General features: G+C 49.8%; 1 long non-coding RNA gene across 1 annotated transcript; it reads right to left on the bottom strand.

Annotated features, from left to right (window-relative positions):
- Window positions 1-707: 707 nt before the first annotated feature.
- LOC115914180 lies at window positions 708-6,585 on the bottom strand. The gene is made up of 3 exons (XR_004061417.1): window positions 6,560-6,585; window positions 1,088-1,216; window positions 708-837 (listed from the first exon to the last, which is right to left on the bottom strand). It is a non-coding gene; the product is annotated as an uncharacterized LOC115914180 (long non-coding RNA).
- Window positions 6,586-17,897: the final 11,312 nt, after the last annotated feature.

Here is a 17,897-nt window from a genome sequence, read left to right as displayed (position 1 = left end):
GGACAAAGCCCACATTACTGTTCTGGTGCCACCTAAAACAATGGATTTTGGGCTTGGATAAGAGGAGTCAAGGGTATCAGTACTGCCTGTGTAGAGTGGAAGGGGTGATCATTTACTCCTACAATAAAAAGCTTTTGCAGGGGTCTTTGACTTAAGTTTTAGAGCCTCATCTGTAGGGCAAACAGCCTGGGACCCTGTTTGCTGCCATCCGAGGTCACACTGGGATTGTGGCAGCAGGAGCCAGGAGTTCTGTGATCAAGCCATGGGTCTCAGAATGAGAATTTCCCTGGAGCCTGCACGTCCCAGGGCCAGCCCGAGGAGCCGGGGGCTGCTGAGCGTCCCTGGGACCGGGCTGAGCGGCGTCACCGAGCCCGGCTGCCGTGAGCCCGCACGGACCCTGCGGAACGGCGGATTTCACCCCGGGAGCAGCGGGGCCGGGGCTGGGCCGGGGGGGAAACCCCCGGAGCTTCCATCAGTGGCTGCGAGAGCGGGCAGGGAGCAAATCTAGGGCAGGATGGAAATGCACAACTGATTGGATCGACTTCAACAAACACCTTTTCCCCCCTTCTCTGCACTTCTCTTCCTCCCCACCTCCAGCAGCTCCTCTCTCCGCGCTGCTCATCTCCCTTTGTGCACCTCTTACCCGCACTCTCCTCTCTAAACAGGTGCAGTTGCCACTCAATAGACTTTAATTACCACTTCAAGGGCTCTCACCGGGGTCTGCGGGAGGGTGGAGATGAATTTTCCCGAGGATTATGCGTGTGGCTGAGTTCTCTTCAGTCAGATGGTGATACTGCTGCCAGCCAGGATCCTTCGAGAGATCGGTTCTTCGGTTCTCTGTTCGTGTTAACAAAAAGGAAAACTGCTGCTGAAGGGAAAAAAAAACCAACCCAGCCATTACCTGGATTAATTAGCAGGACAGCAAATGGGTCTGGAGAAAAACATTACAGAAAATTTACAGCCCAGAGTCTCAGCTGGGCTTCCAAACTATTATTCCTTGCAAATCAGAAGTGGAGAGCTCAGCATCTCAGAAGATTTCTGTGGGAGACTGAGCTCTAAAAATACAAGTTGTTTTTAACCACTTTACCTTTTTTTTGCTCCGTGCTCTTCCCATCACGGCTCACTGGAGAGACGTGCTGCTAATGCATCCTGCTGGGACCCTGGGGATTCCTCCCAGGGAACGCGGGGGTTCATTCCTGCCTGCAGCACAGTTTGCCTGTGACGGAGGAATTATTCCCAGTGTTTAACTAGTAACATAGCATTACTTTTATTATTAAGATCCTCTTCAAAAGGCACTCCTGGAGAATGCAGAGCAGCTTATGCCTGTCAGGGCTGCCTGGAATTGTCTGCCCAGGGTGTGAGTGCACACTTGTGGGGATGCACACAGAAATTTGGGTATGTGCTCCTCTGAGCTGATACATGCAGAGAGGAGCTGGGAATACAACAGCATCTTTTGGGACAAGGGAGATTTCCAAACATTTAAAAAATCGTTTCTTTCACTCAACATTAACATTTCTAAATTTTTTTCATAAAATGAAATGTAGGAAGAAGATTTTTTTATAGCAAATTAAGCAACAATTTGTTCTGCTGCAATTAAGTTTGTTTTCCTAAACAAGAAATTCAGCAAAACTGGGGAAATCTTGCAGCCAGATGGGCTTTTGCAGATGTGTTTTCCATGAAGCATTTTGCCTAGCTCCAAAACAGCTGGGTATGTGCAACATCTGAGCTTCTGCTTGGCTTCTGTCCTGGGCTGGCAGCAGAGTCCATGTGGGCTCTGTGCTCACAATCCACCCGGGACAGCCAGGGCTGAGCTCATCCTCAAACTCAATGGCTCTGTGCAGTAACTCTGGAGAAAGAGCAGAGTGACCATGACACATGTCAGCCCTGAGGCAGCACCTCAGTCCCTGGGAGTGTTCTGTTCCCCTTTCCTCAGGCTCGGGATGGAGCTGTGCCCTGATAAGTGAAGAGGTGGAAGACCTGGCCTGAGATGGGAAAAGGAAGTCACAGGTTCCCAGTCACATTTCTCAGGTTCTCTCCTTCTCATGTAACTCATTCTTTCAGCTTCTATGATTTAAAATCCTTCTGGCTTCATCGCCCCTTCCTCCCACCCGTCCTTTCCTTGTGCATTTTGATTTCCAGGCCCATCTACCACAAGTTTTCCTGCCATTTCTGCAGGACTGGGATGAACATTGATCACAGCCATCTCAAGCCCATCTCTCATTTTTCCCAAAGAGCCGATGAAAATGTCACCCATGAGATAATAATCATGTTGCTTACATCCCTTAATTGCTCTCAAAGTACACGTCGAGGCTTCAGAGCCTCTTTGAAAGGCAGGTTCTGGCCTTTGGCACATTATTGACAGGCTGTTGATAAGCCCCTTTGTTGAGAAGCAATTTTGTCCTTTTTCCTGTACAATTTTTTGGTTTTTTTAAAGACAGCCCTTTGAGAGAGAGTAGATTTTTAAAATAGAGCTGAGCTTTGAATGAGCAGGCATCAGAGTTATTCCCAAAGAGCAGTGGCACACATGGGAGAGGAGAGCTACCAGCACACTTCATGCAGGACTCTGTACAGGAAATCAAACTGAGATGACAAATGGCTTCATCCTTGTTGCTTTTTAGGCCTTCCTCTCTCAGCCCTGATAATTAGATGTTTATTTGCAGTGTATTACTAAAGCATTGGACGTCTTGTGTGTTCCAGTGGATTGTTCCATGGTAAACAGGAGAAAGTGGACGTTTCAGCTGTGCAGTGACTCATTTGTATCTATTAATGATAGTTCTTAGGGGTTTTTAATACTTGCTGATAAAAGTGGACTGAGATTTCCTCATCACAACTGCCCCTCCTGGTCTCAAAGCTTTGCAGGTCTGGGGCAGGGACAGAGCAGAACCAGGCACACAGACAGAGCCTGCATCAGCAGAACAGAGCCTGTGGCTCATGCCTGAGCAATTCCCACCTCAGCTGCTGATTCCCAGAGGACACACAGGCTTTTAAGTCACCTTTTTAACAAAGATTTATTTTAATGTGCCCCTGAGGTGAGCCAGGGTCTCTCTGGGGCAGATGCTGTGGGTCCCTCTCAAGGTGACCCCACCACAGCCTCTGGCACAGCCAAGCTCCACACTCCACGCTCCACCACAGCTTCCAACACAACCTGGAGCAAAATCCCCAGGCTCTTTGCAACTCAACCCCAGTCCTGAGAGAAATTAAATTCTTTCCTTTCTGAAACAATGTCCCTTGGAATGATTTTGCCCTTAATGAGCCCCGACTGGGCTGCTGTGTTCTGGAGCCACTGGTGTGCATGTTAACGAGGAGCTCTCTCCGCGTGGAAGTGTGGAGATGGCTGGCCCTGTAATGGGAGTCTGTTCAGCATCCTAAGTCCCACATTAGGCTGTGCCTGTAGGAACCCTGGGATGTTCCATGGAGACTGCCTGAAGGTAATCATCTCTCCCAGCCTCCTGGCTGTCCCTAACCAAGTGCTCAGCTTGCAGCTATTCCAGGAACTGCTGCAGACATGATAAAGTTTATCCCCTAATGCATTCACCAGCAGCAAGGTGAGGAAAGTGCTCATTGATTTGGGATGAAAAGGGAAAGGCAAAGGGCTGTGGTATCCACAGAAACCTCCATCTCACTGGGATTTGGGTCTTGAACCCTGTGAGGGACTGGGAGCCCTGGAATTTCATTGTTTTCTCTGACTGGGTTTAAACCATGAGCAATACTCAAAAAACATCATCTGCCTCAAATTTATCTTTGAGTCCTGCTTGATTCAAATGATGCATCCCAGTACTTCCCATCTCAGAAACCAATTTCATACACCGCATCCACTTAAATACACATTGTATAACAGGTATATGTACACACACACACATATTTAAATTTGTGTGTTACATAAAATGAGTCCATTCTTTAAAAATTCTGAAAAAGGAGTTCTTCCAAACCCATTTCCTCATTGACAGCCCAGCAGAGAGATATAACACTGCTCTTCTAGAAAAATATACCAGCTCATTTATTTTTGAAAGTTGTGAACTCATTAGCTGGCAATTAATGTTCCACCCACCTGTGCAGCCCCTCGTGAGGTCACGTAAAACCTGCCCAGAGCTCCAAGCCCACCGTCAGCTCTGGGTGAGAACTGCTGAGATAAAATCTTGTCTGAATTAGATGGGGAGGATTAGAAAGGTGATAAAAGCTAAGCCAGGAGAAAATCAGACAATAAATAGGTCTGGCAAGATAGATGGATAATCTTCCTCCCAGGCCAAACCTGACAGGATAATCACCTTTTTCTGTTCTCTGGTTCCATTTGCTCTCAGATCACCAGAGCTTTACAGATATCACTGAATTTGGTTTTCTGGTACCCTGAAAATGGGGATCACTAGGTCTGTCTTTATGGACAAGGAATTTACGGTGCCTCATTTAGGAATGGCTTTAGGTTTCTGATGAGGATTGCAAAAATCAGTCAAAGCATTGCCTTTTCTTAGTTTGTTTCTCATCTCTCGCTGTGCCTCGGGCAGGGCTGAGGAGGAGCTGCTCAAAGCAGAGCTGCAGCCACCTTTTTCCCGGCTGAGCCAGAGTGGCAGTCAGTCTGTCCTGTCCCAGGCGTGTCCCTGTCCCTGTCACCAGAGCCAGGCACTGTGCAAGGGCACAGCTCTGCTGCTGCTCCCTGATCCTGGTGGGATCTGGATTCAGCCCTGCACTGTCCTCCTGTCCCCTCAGTTTCAGGCTACAGCTTTTCTCTGAACAGATCTAAACAACCCATTGGAGCAACTGAAAACTCTTCAAACATTCCCAGCTCTTTCCCACTTGGGAAAGGGTTTGTCTGAACTGGCCTTTGCTTTCCTTGCTCCTGAGAAATTCCCATTGCTCCTGATCCATGCAAGGTCTGAGCCTGCAGAGCACTGCCCTTTGCTGGAGCCTTTGTCCCCCAGATGGGGACTCCTTGTCTGAGGAGAGCAACTCAGGATAAGTTTTCCATCTCTCTGTGGCATTGATTTCTCCATGAACAATCGACTGGCAACACGGAGCAATGGAATATTTGATTAGCCAGAATTACAGACCACAACATTAATAATTTTGTGAGCTGAACTGAAAAGATTTGCACTTGTTCTCACTGGGAATAGTGCAATTTTCTCCTTTCTAAGAGAAACTTTGCTCTAATGGCAGGGTGCATTGTCATCCCACAGGAGCAGGTATTGACTGCTGCCTCTGAGTTTGGGGGGCTTGAATCCATGCAATTTTCACCTGGGCTGGAATCTTGTAGGTGGACTGTTCATCATGGCTCTGGATTTTCAAAAGAAGTTAGCAATTTTGGACACCTTATATTTGTGTTTGAGACACTCTGAAAGGGACCGATTACAAGAGGCAGGTGCTTAGAAGTCCCTGAAAATCAGGATTAATTGGACTATGTCATGCTGAGCACCTGAAAACAGTAAAATGCTTTGGAAAATCACAGGGGAGGGAGCTGTTTCTGAACATGACTTGGGAAGAATGTGCAGCCTTAAGTAACACAGGATAAAGAGATCTTTGCATAACATTATGGAAACATCCTTTAATCCTCAGTGCAGCCAAGTGCTTGACTTTAGTTTGATTCCTGAGGGAGTTCAGTGCTGAAGTTTGTGCATTTGTATTCTCCTGAAGTGGAGCCTGACATTGTGTAAGTTACTGTAGGTTTATGAAAAAATCTGAGTCTCTAAATTAAAATAAATCAAAAGACAAAGTTCTCTTCCCAAGGGCAGGGTTTGCTGGCTTGCTGCAGGTCCACGTGTTCACCTGCAGAGCCACAGACTGGGTGTGCCATGAAAGAGCTTTTCTTTGCCCTTCCTAAAGCCCTGAGCCAGAGTCCCAGGGTCCGAATCTTTAAGTGCTGAACACACATGGAACACAATTTCCATGTCCCAAGGAGCTTTAAGGTCCCTTCCAACCCAAACCATTCTGTGATTCTATGATGTGGGTGAGCAGAAAAGCTAAATCCTTTGCTCAGAGTCCCCTGAGATCCCACTCTGGCCGTGGACTGTGAAGCCTGCAGGAGTGGGGTGGGTTTGGTGGGGCAGGTGCTGTGTCCCCAGTGCAGTGTTTGAGAGAGGCTGGAGGTGAACCCCTGCAGGTGCCTGGGGCAGAACAAATCCCTGCCAAAGGCACAACAACCTCATCCTGTTTATCCAGGCTCAAAAGCTGTCGCAGACCTTGTGTCTGAAATCCACTCTCTTTTTCCTGCTGAGATTCCCAAGCACCTCCCAGTCTCCCAGCTACTACCAGATGCCACGATTGCAGTGGAGCGGCAGCGACACACAGACAAATATTTGTGCAAGGCACACAGAGCCAGGAGCCTGGAACATTGTCTGTGTGGTGGGAGGAGAGAGGCCAAGAAGGATCCTGCCTTTAACAGGCTTTATTTCTATTGAATTTTAAACAATAAAAATCTTGATGTCTGTATGGTGTTTATTTCTAGCAAAACTTCAAATACTTGTTTCCAGCAGGTGACATGGAACCCTCCTGCCAGATTCATTTCCAGATTACTCATTTTGAAGAATACTTAGAGGGTCAGGAATTAAATTGAATTAAGTTCAGACCTTACCCTGAGTCCCCTGTTCTTCAGAGACCTCTGGGTTGGATCCATCTATGAGATCTACAGAAAAAAAAAAAAAAAAAGTGACAAAATATGCCCTGAACAAATGGAAATAAAACTTTGATTAACCAAGACTGCACAATACAAAATTTAGTTAGCTTTGAGGATATGATATCATCTGTCCTACTATTTTTTATATTAAATATGAAATCTGATTAGGTAATTTCCCAGAATATGGAGATAAACCCATAAAAGCAGGAATAGGTATTTGGTACAATATCATTTTCTGGCTTCTTCTGCATGGCTTTTTGGGGCAGGAGGTGAAGAATATGGGATTTTCCCCCTTATTTTACAGCTGGACTTCAAGGAGAAAAGCCTGATATTGGTGTTGGCAGAGAGAAGGCACTGCCCAGACTGAACCTCAGCAGCTGTTGCATTCAGGACAGATCAGAGTCAGTGTGTGCACACAGAACTGATGGGAGATGTTAGCAGATTTACAGAGAGATAACAAAGATATCTCTCCCCTCCAGTTCCACAGGGAAACATTACCACCCTTACTTTGTTCAATTGCTATAAAATATGTCTAAAGGTTGTGTGGATAGTCAAGGCCTGAAAGGAAATAACTTTCTTTTCAAGTGTTCTTCTTCCAAAAATAATTAATTCTGAAGTAAAAAATAGGAGTTTTCTTAAAATGGAGAACAGCTTGTTTCCTTTTCCTCTGAGAGGCCAACATCACTCAGGAAAAATACAAGTGTAAGGACAGATGTGGCCAGGCTGAGCCTGGATTAAATCACCTTGAGCCTCTGTTCAGCAAAGTGTTTAAACACACATTTAATAGAGCTGGGGGAGAATTTCCAATGAACAGGGATTCATTCAGGGAATATCCCAGCTTCCAAAAATGGACACAAAACAAATACAGCAAATCACTTCAGCTGGCAACAGCTCTGTGAAATGCTTAATTTCCAAAGTGCTCAAACACTTGAACATATTATCTTTTTTATTTTCTAGATTAGATCCTTGGTTTAATAATCTAAAGAGAAAATAATGTTTTATTTTAGCGTGAGCCAGAGATAAATACTTTGTTGTTTTAATTTTGTCAAAATTAAAAACAAAACCCAACCACTTTTTTAAATTTGATCACACTCAATTTTAAATTTCTTTTCTCTGGGAAAAAATTCACTCTTTTAATCCACGATTTAGCCATCGAGCACTTCAAGATAACACAATCTGTCAATGGACCCAAAGTGTGCCACTACTGCAAGGCAGATTTTGAGTAGTCACATAGAATCAGCCATGGAGGAAAAATATTTTCAATTAACTGTTCATGAAGCATCATCTCCCAACAGTATCTTGGTGAAATGACCTGTTTCTCCTACAAACTAGGGAATTTTAAGAGCAACTTTACACATGAACTACCAGTCAGAGACATTTTCAAACCGAGAGTGTTGGGTTTTCCAGCATAAAGCTTTGATGTTGAGTAGATGTGAAGTGCAGGTTACATTTGGATTCATGCAGTCATACCGTGCTTCCCAAATGTTTTCATTCCCTGCCCTTCCCGAGGCTGTGAGCGTCTCTTACCTGAGGATGTTTGGAAAACGCCTCCATCCCACCGTCCCTTCCCGCCTCAGCCGGCCCTTGGCTCTCAGCCCGAGCCCGAGTCCCTCCCGAGTGGCTCCCGGCCCCTGGGTCCGTGTCGGGCAGGGCTGGATGGGGACGCGAGCCGGGCATCCCTGGCCGGTACCTGCGGGCAGGTGACCGGGCTGTGACGCTCCCTTCGCCGCTCTCCTGCCTCCCCTCTCCCGCAGAGACCCCTCCGGGCTGGACTCACCCGGCCCCGGCGAACAGCCAGCGCCGCCTCGGTGGCTCCGGGTGGGCGGTGATGTCCCGGGAGAGTCCTGCCCGCGCCCGCCGGTGCGCGGTGCCGCCGCCCGGTGCCGGGCTCGCGTCCCGGTCCAGCCCCGCCTGGGAGGCGCCGCCGGCCGCTGTCCGTGGTGCTGATCCGCGGCCCCGCCGCCGGGATCCGCTCGGGATCTCCCCGGATCGCCCCGGCCCGCCCGCCCCGGCTGCCCCCAGGGCCGGGGGAGAGCGGCCCCTTCCCCGAGCGCTCCCCGCACCCGCCGGGTCCCTGCGCCGGCCGAGCCGCCCGGCAGAGGCGGGAGCGGCTCCACAGGTGGCCGAGGGCCCCTCGCAGCGTCCCCGAGCCGCCTCCGCACCTACGGGGCTCACCTGTCCCTCGGTCACCTGAGCGGCGGAGGGGCCGGGGAGGCTGCCCTGCCTCTGCCTCGGGGCTTTTATGGCCCGCCGGGGGGGCGGCGGGCGGAGCGCCCGGGCGGGGACTCCGCGCCTCGGCCAACGGCAGCGGCCGCTCCGGGCAGCTGCGGCAGCATTACATCATGGGACCGCCTGCCTTCAGTGTAAGAGTCTCACCGGCTCTCGGCACCGGGGCCACGCGGCAACAGGTCCGTCCGGGGAGCAGCGAGCCCCGGGAACGGGGCAGCGCCGGCGGAGCGCGCTCCGAGCTCTCCTTGGGAGAGGGAATGGCAGGAACGGCCCGCAGGGACAGAGAGCCCACCTGGCTCCAGCGTGAGCACGGAAGCTTTGCTTTGTGCGGGTCACTCGCTCCGGATTCCCCAGGACCAGCCTGTCCTCTCCATCCTGCCGCAGCATCCCTCGGCCTGGGGGCTCGTACCCGCTGCTTCCCCACTCCAAAGGACAAGCCAAGCTTCAGCCCTTATCATCCTGTTTTCAGGGCTGGCACAAACCCCAACCCTCCATTTCTTCCCAGACACACCAAACTGAAAAGACAGCCCAGATCTGAGTAGCTGGAATCCATTTGGACCTCTCCTGTTTCCAGAGCAAGGAGGTCAGGAACTATTCCCGCAAGTGTGCCGAGGAGCACAGCATTCAGCACTGAGAACAAATTTATTTCCTAACCCTCACCTCCAGAAACACTCATGTTCCTGGGTTTGACTGGGGGTGTCAGCAGGGATGGGTTTGAGTTGCAACTCTAGGATGGAAAACACATGTTGCAGACAACAATCTTTCAAGACTGCCCTTAGTTATCCTAGATGGTCACCCTGTTGAGTAAAGCTTTGTCTTCTGGTATATCCTGTGCATGAGATGTGTTACAACATGATACCAAAGGAAAAATAATTAGTGGCAACATTAATTAGATAGAAATCAAAATGGTCCAGAGCTGAAGGCTTGGTCTGGGTAATACTTGAGATCTCTGGGTAATACTTGAGACCAACGTTCAGGTCTGATTTGGGAAATTTCTGCTACGAATGGATCCCTGTGGGTAAATATGGAGCTCTTAAGATCTGTAAGTAAGAGCAGATGACGTGAAGGAGCCCATTTTCAAGTGGCACTGGATGCTATTCAAATTACAGAGCAATTACCATAAAGCCAGGTGCTCTGTTTCCAACTCTTTCTGTTTGTTTGTTTGTCTTTCCCCACTACCACGGATCATGGACCAAAATCCTTTGCCTGGCTTATGCCAGCCCAGGCCCTGCCCAGCCACAGCAACAGCACTGTTTTGCCTGAGATAAAAGCTGGTTTGGGGCAGAATGTACCTGTGTGTGACACAAATCACAGCCTAGGAGACAAACCCTGCAGAAGAGCATGAGCCTGGCAGGACCTGATGACCTTGCCATGAATTAGTCACAGCACAAAGAATGTAGATTGGTGTTGGGGTAAGAGAAGATGTTACAGCCTTGCTGGTGCCTGACCTTGGACGTGCATCTGCAAGAGGTTTTCCTTCAGGAGACAGATCTGGAAGCCACTGCTCTCACTTGGTCCAGGCAAAGCAGAAGTTTAGGGGAAATATGGAAAGAATGAGAGCTGAAGCTGTAAACAACATCTTATGGAAAATGCTGAGGGGTGCCCAAGTCCTTGGATACCTAATTCCCTTAGAAGATCCTAGAAAGGAAACCCAGGGTAAAGGAACAAGCCCAATTCTCCCAGCCTGGCTCCAGAGCAGAGGGGCTCCAGGTCTCTGTATCTACAAAGAGCAGCCATTTTGCAGCAGTTCACAAGGGATGAGACATGCACAGGCACTGCCTCTTTTCCTGAGAGCTGCAGCCTCTTCTTTTAGGGCTGTTGGGCAGGACTTTGGACCCAAGTCCTTTCCCTGCATTCTAATTGGTGATCGTGGCCAGCAAATTCAGTTGAGGCTTCAGAAATATGATTTTCAAAGGGATCCAAGTGATGAACACAAGCTGTACCTGTCCAGCCCAAACTGTCTCAAGCATGATCTACTTATTCAAAGGATTCTTTTGCAATGTTGGGCTTATTTTGAGTAGAGAGCAGGGAACTCTCTGTGTCCATGGTACATTCATCCTCCCTGGCTTTTCCACCTGGGGAGACTCCTCTGCCTCATTCATTTGCATTCAAGATTTGTTTCAGTGGAAGAGGGGATCGGACAGATTTTTTTTCATGGAGAAATTCTGGGATGAACTTAGAATCCACAACAAGAAAGGTCACTGTTTGATTTAATTATTTTGAGTTGTTTTCCACCCCGTACTCGGAGCAGCCCTCACGGCTCAGTAATTAGCAGTGGAGTGGAGGGGGAGCGTGCTGGACTTTGGCCCCATCTGACCTGATCCATACAACATTTCTGATTAATGCACCTGGTCACATGGCAGCTGTCAGCGACTTGTTGCTGGGCATCCAGAGGTTTCCAAGGGAACCGCTCCCTCTCCTGCCGATGCTCCTCAACAAGTGAGGGAGAGCCGCGGTGCGGTCCCGAGGGCCTGACGCCAGCCGGACAGAAGACGGGAGCAAAGGTGTGCGGAGGAACACCCGAAACAGAAAGCACTCGCGTGGAATTCCGTGATGCTGCTGGCGGAGCGGCTCGGGCAGAGCCCTGCGGGGCGTGCTCGGCTCCGCCAGCCGTGAGCTGCCTTCGGCTCAGCCCGCCGGCCGCCGCTGCACGCCCATCCCAGCCCACGCACCCCGCACACGCCCAGCCGAGCAAACCGCACCACAAACTCAACAACAGCTCCAGAGCAGAGATGCTCCATGGGAGTTCTGCACAGAGGAGCTCGAGGACACGTTTGAGACCCCTTTCCTGAGATGTGTTCCAAAAGTCTCTTATAATCACAGAGGCCTCGGTGGAAGCTTTCTACCACTGCACGCGCAGATCCAGCCTACCTGCATCCTTTGCAGGCTGGCACAGAGCTCCCACGTAGACCAATCTCCTGTCCCTCCCCCAAATCCCTTTCCCTATACATGCAGCTGGAGCTCTGCCCACACACAGGCGTGGCAGCCTCCATGCACAGCAGCTCCTCGCACCTCCCTCCACAGTCCCTCCCTGTGGAGGTGCTACCTGCAGGCATCAGGCTCTGAGCACCCCGGAGTAATCCCTGCCTGTTTGCACACAGAGCAGAGAACCACACACAAGTTTAAATTGGAAAAAGCCCCTAATATCACTGAGTCCAACTGTTAACTCAGTACTGCCAAATCTACCTACAAACCTTCCAGTGCAAAGGGAAACTGAGGCACAGGCAGTCTCTGTAAAGCTCCCTGCAATGCAGAGTACAGCTGCTTTGAGCACAGCAGGAGAAGGCTGCAGGACAGAGGATCACAGAGGGGTTTGGATTGGAAGGGACCTTTAAGATCACCCAGTTCCATCCCCTGCCACAGGCAGGGACACCTTCCACTAAACCATTTACATGATGGGAAGGGAAAGATTCAGAGTCTGGTTCCTCTACCTGTTAACTTAGTCATACATCAGAACGTTTCATATAGGAGGTGTATCCGACTGAGGAGAAACGTTATTTGGACTAAGACCAAAGGATTTACAAGACGAGTGTCCTGGGTTTGGTTTGGGTAATGTTAATTTTCATTCTAGTAGCTGGAGGCACGATCAAAACTGCCTGTGAGACAGTGTTAAGTGAAGGATGCACCCGGAAAGTACAACTCCAGGAGGGGCAGAGAAGGCTACAAATGAACAGCAGCTCGTTAAGAGCCGAGGTCTGGACAGACTCAGACACGCTGCTGTGGGGCTGAGCTCTCCCTCCACACTCAGATTACGCCTGCGAAAGGACAAGGGGGTGTTTGTGTCGAATAACCCACTTTTAATGAGGTGTCTGCCAAAGGCACAATCAAGGAGCGGCAGAGTCGCTGACGCCCCGGGGGAGTGGGGATGTCTCTCCTGCCTTTATCTCGGCGCTGCATTGAACCCCGTGTGCCTGTGCTTGAACTGTGACATTGAGACCATCACAAACATAATGAGGAGGAAGAGGTCGCTCCGAGGCGTGTGCCTGTCCTTGGTGGGGTTTGTGCTCACAGCTCCCGCAAGAGACGCTCGGCTGCTGCAGCACTTAAAAGGAGAATGTTGTAAAAAATAAAGCCCATGCAAACAGAGTAAACAAGGAGCTTGAGAACTGGATCTGTCAGGGACTAGGATAGCTTGTAAAGAGAGGTTAAGGGAAAAAAATTAAATAAATAAAAACAAGCTGAAGAGCAAACAAGAGCACTGGAGGCAATATTTCCACAAGCATTAAAAGTAGAACCCATGCTCCATTTTCAGAAGTGCTTTTAACACATAGAAGTCATAATCACATGCCCTTCCAATAAAATCTGGGATTCTACTTCCCTCAGGTATTTTAGATGGTGTTTCTCACAACACAGGGAGTCAGTGCCCAGTGAAATTACCAGGCCAGTTTAAAACAAACAGAAAGAATTGCTTTTTCACACAGCACATAATTAAATCTTGGACTCGTTTGCCACAGGATATCTTGTAGCCTGAAAATATAAATAGGTTCAAAAGGTTTTAGACAAGATTATGGAGGTTTGGTCTATCAGTGATGATTAAACCTAATAGTTTGGATGCAACATCCAAGCAGACCCCACAGATTGCTGGAAGCTACAAAACTGCAGTTGGGAGAAGCCTTATTCTTTATACAGCCTTGTGACCTGTCCTGAGCATCTTCCTCTGGTTACATCCACGGTCAGCACATTGGGGTAAGGACGTGTCTCCTGTGGAGCAGTCAGACCATGTTTATGGTCCTCCCTGCACCCCACTCCAACTCAAACACCCAAGCCTTGTTTTGGTTGAAAATGATGGAAAATAAACCCCTTGTGAGGCGCTGCAGCGTGTGCTGTGCTAGAGAGCAGTCTTATTCATTAAGGGAATGGTCTTGTATGCATTTGGGCCTGTTATCAGTAACACTCCAAAGGGAAATGGACTACTTAAACCTATTATATCACTGCTTTATTCACCGTGTGCTGCCATTTACCTCCTACATGACGCTGGGCTCTAATAGCACCAGTTCTGAGAAACCCTGCACATTAGCCACAAGCAGCTCATTAATCCACTGTTTTCATTCTTGCAAAAAAATGGGCTCCAACCACATGAGAGCTTAGATGCCGAGTGCTCAGCCAGAACCAAAACAGCTCTGTTGTGCCAGCAGTTCTGAGGTAGCCCCAAACAGAACAGCACTTCCAGCTGATGGAGCACAAAGGGGGATCCTTGGCTTGGAGCAACGAGGGCTGTGCAACCAGGAAACGGGACGAAGCTGTCAGCCAGCAGCTGCTGTGGGGAGACTTGGAAAATCCAATTCCTGGAGGCTCCAAGTCAGGTCTGTGTGGTGTTCTCTGGGATGCAGCTCCATCCCAGGATATCAATTGTCCCAGACAGAAGGAAAAAAATGAAAGGCATGTCTTGAACTCCAGCACGGGGAGTCCATGAGCAGGCTGGGGACTGGCAGAATTAATTCTGAGCAGGTACAATGAGCTCTTCCTCGAGAGCCCTTGAGGAAAATGAAAGGCCCCATGTGCCAGCCCGAGGCACAGCCCAGGGAGTCCTTTGGCCGCTCTGCAAACACGCAGAGGTTGTGGCACAAAGCAGCTGCCACATCTGTTCCATCAGGGACAAGAGCCCTGTAAGGGTCTGGCCTTTCTCTCCCGAGCCTGCTCCTGTTCTGTGCTGAGGAGCCAAGCTGCTCCATCTCCTGGCTGCTGCATTCCCTGACCCAGCTCCTCTCCATCCCAGGGCAGAGCTCCTGCAGGACTGCGTGGGTGTCTCCAAACAGGATTATTGCTGCTGAAATCTCCAAGGCTAACAAATGAACCCTTAACTAGAAGATGGACAGGAGCTCACTTGAAAACAACTGCTCATCCATGTGGGAGTAATAGAACATCTGTGTTCACAAACGAGGCACAAACCAGGAACAAGGGGCAATACTTTTTCATGAATGAGACTTCAGGAATCTGAGTTCTGTTCTTCTGGTCTTCTTTTTCCTGTCTTATTTATCCTGTCAGCTCTGTCCCTGTCACAGATCTCTTCCAGAACCATCAGGGTGCACAAAATGTAGAATATCCTGAGTTGGAAGGGACCCACATGGATCATCAAGTCCAATTCCTGAAAGTGTTGCTTTATTTGAGCTGGCTTAGTGAAAAATGAAAGCAGGGAAATCAGACTTAGAGGTGAGCAGTTGAGTTTATTTCTGCTCTTGGGTGAGGACATGAGAAATGGGAGGCAAGGGGTAGAGGGCTGCTGGTGGTGCCAGAATTCCTACCTTGGTGGGCTCTTAGTCCTCTGGAGAACTGACAGCCCCACCATGCACACTGCCCAGGAAGACTGAGGTAGATAAAATCCCTCTTGCCAAAAGGAAATGTGATTCCAGGATCCTGCACCCTCCCTGCTCCAATGTGTCTGTGCAGAACAGCTCTCAATGAGCAGGGAGCTGAGAGGCACTTACAGAGGCATTTAGTCTCACACAAAACATTCTCCTGGGGCACGAGGGGGATGGAGCAAGGCCGGGCAGACTCCTCTCACCGAGCTCAGTTCCACTGAAATCAATACATGATTAGGCAGCGACTCCAGCCCTTAATATTCCACCTGTGCACAGTACCATGTTTGTGTTGAACAAGGAAGATTTAGGCTAGACATGGGGAAAAATTCTTTGCAGTGATGGGAATAATATACCCTGCAACAATCACTACCCAGCTGCACAACCTCCAGAGCTCTGACCAGCGTGGGTGCCAGGCCCCAGCTCCAGGCTGTCTCTGCCCCTTTCCAGCTGACGCTGCCATGCCAAGTGCCACGACAAACAAGCTGCAAACCCCTCTCCCCACCTCCTGCCTCTCCCTGCCCCACCTGAGGCCCTGTTTTCTCTCGTGATGCTTCTAATGAAACTAAGTGGCTGCAAGCAGAAAGTTTCCACTTCCTGCCTCGAGGCTGATTAGTGCGGAGCTGCCACCGGCAGCGTCCCGGCTGGACGGGAACCCTCGGGGGAGGGATGAAGCCGTGCTCCGTGCCCTCTGCTCAGCGAGCACCATTAGAGCACTGACTGCCTAACCTGGCAACTGAGAGAGCAGGAGCTCGCTGCTCTGGCTGCTGGGGCCGAGGTCTCTGGAAAACATGGGCTGGTGCATGGAAGGATGATATCCCCCAGTCCTTGACACAGAGTTGCAGCAGCAGAACCCAGAGAAGAAGTTCTTTTATCCGGCACGCTGCAACAATCTTGGCTGGTGCTGCTTAAGGAGAGCTGGTCTCACCTACTAATTTTGTGTGTGCTTAATGCTGTCAGGAGACACTTCCCTGCATCCCTGGTGGATGGAGACTCTGTGTCCTGAGAGGGTAAAAGGGGCAGGTGCCAGGTGCTGCTCCATCTCTCCATCGCTGAACAGTGACAGAGATCAGGGCTGGCCCATGCCACATGCCCTCTCTTGCTCTTGGGTTACACTCCCACACCTCGGAGTCCCTGGCAGTTCCTGGAAATCTGGGTTGAAACAGAAGGCTTGGGTTGCCCTGCGATCACCTTAGGGATGGGAGGGGAAAGTAAACAAGATTCTGCACAGCACTGCAGAGACCAACTGCTCCAGCGTTGCCTGGCAGATGGGGCCCAAGAGGGAGACCATCTGTTTGCGAGTGAAGCCCTAAACTTCTCCCTGTGAGATGCTGGGCTGAAGAGATCCAACAGAGTTCAGTGAGTGCAGAGGCACAGGGGAGCAGCCGTGACCTGGAGGGCTCCTTCAGTCCTTGGTGGGCAACTTCCAGAGCTGAGCCAGGGCTTGGACCTTCAGTCTGTGGGCTGTTGGATTCCTCAGCGTTCCTATTCTTTACATTCATTTTTTTCTCTCTCTCTACATCTCCACCCTCTTTTCCTCTTGGCAGTCCTTCCCATGCTTGTGCAGTGCTGTGGAACAGTCTGTGTTCCCTGCTGCAGAGCTGGGCAGGGGCTGTGTGCTTCACAGCTGCCACAGCTCTGCCCTCTGCCACTCTCCTTGTGCCACAGACCCCACCTGGCTGTGCCAAGGCCACCTGCCCAATCCGTGGCTGCTGACACTTCACCTGGCTCCTGCAGCACATCCCGGTGATACCAGCAGGGGTTAAAAAGCGGCACACTGGGGAGGTTGGAGAAATGCTGTTAGACCTAAGGGCAGGGGCTGGCATCTCAGAGAGAAGGGGATGGCATCCAGGGAAAGCTGGAGAAGGAAAGAGCAATTTGCTGATAGTCAGCATGTCTGGGAAGCTGGGAACATATTGCACTAAACTGATAATAACACCTTGAACAGCAGGGTGGTCGTTTCCATCTGGCCTCGTGCTGGGCTCGGGCTCTCTCATTTCTTCCCCCCTGCAGCCAGGGAATCTGAGGCACTGGGATGGCACAGGTCACCCAGCTAGGCTGCAGCTGGAAAGAGGAGAGCTGCCACAGCCTCTTGGCTCTCCTTCTGCCCCAACTCCATCCTCCTTCGGCTGGGGAGTGGGAAGGCACTGGAGCTCTTCGCTTAATTAGAAGTAACAGCTGAAGCACTTGAGAAACAAAAGCTCCTTTCTATCTCTGCCCCACTTTTACTTGGGAGCCAGGGGTGGGGAGCAAATTGCTTGGAAGGCAGAAAGCGCCCTGGATCTTGTCACCATGGCTGCACAGGCACAGCCTCCTGTTATCTCCAGAGGAACAAAACCCTCCTCCCACCCTCCCTTGTCTCAGCTGGAGCTGATAAAAGGAGAAGAAATAAACAAAACAAATAATAGTAGTAGTAAGAATAGAAAAATACCCCAGCCCAAACCAGCAAATAAATATTCAGCGAATGAACCGATCTTCTGCAGAACATATTATTTTCTGCAGTGGATTTTGGGTTGTTGGAGAGGACTCCAATGAGTATTTCAGGTTATAGAGGCCATCTCAGGAATACTGGGATTTACACAGCCACAACTCAGGAGCATCCCAGATGATGCCATTTGCTGGAGAATAACAATCTCTACCTATATCCACATTAATTGTATAGTTCTTATTTATTTTCATATACAGATGTCTGCACTAATAACATGATCAGATATAACTTTTATGTCTTCTTGTTTGGAACCCACAATGATCACACTCTTAAACTGTCAACA

Source organism: Camarhynchus parvulus, chromosome 28 (assembly GCF_901933205.1).
Source record: "Camarhynchus parvulus chromosome 28, STF_HiC, whole genome shotgun sequence".
NCBI lineage: Eukaryota > Metazoa > Chordata > Aves > Passeriformes > Thraupidae > Camarhynchus > Camarhynchus parvulus.
This window is presented reverse-complemented; position numbering and strand designations above follow the sequence as displayed.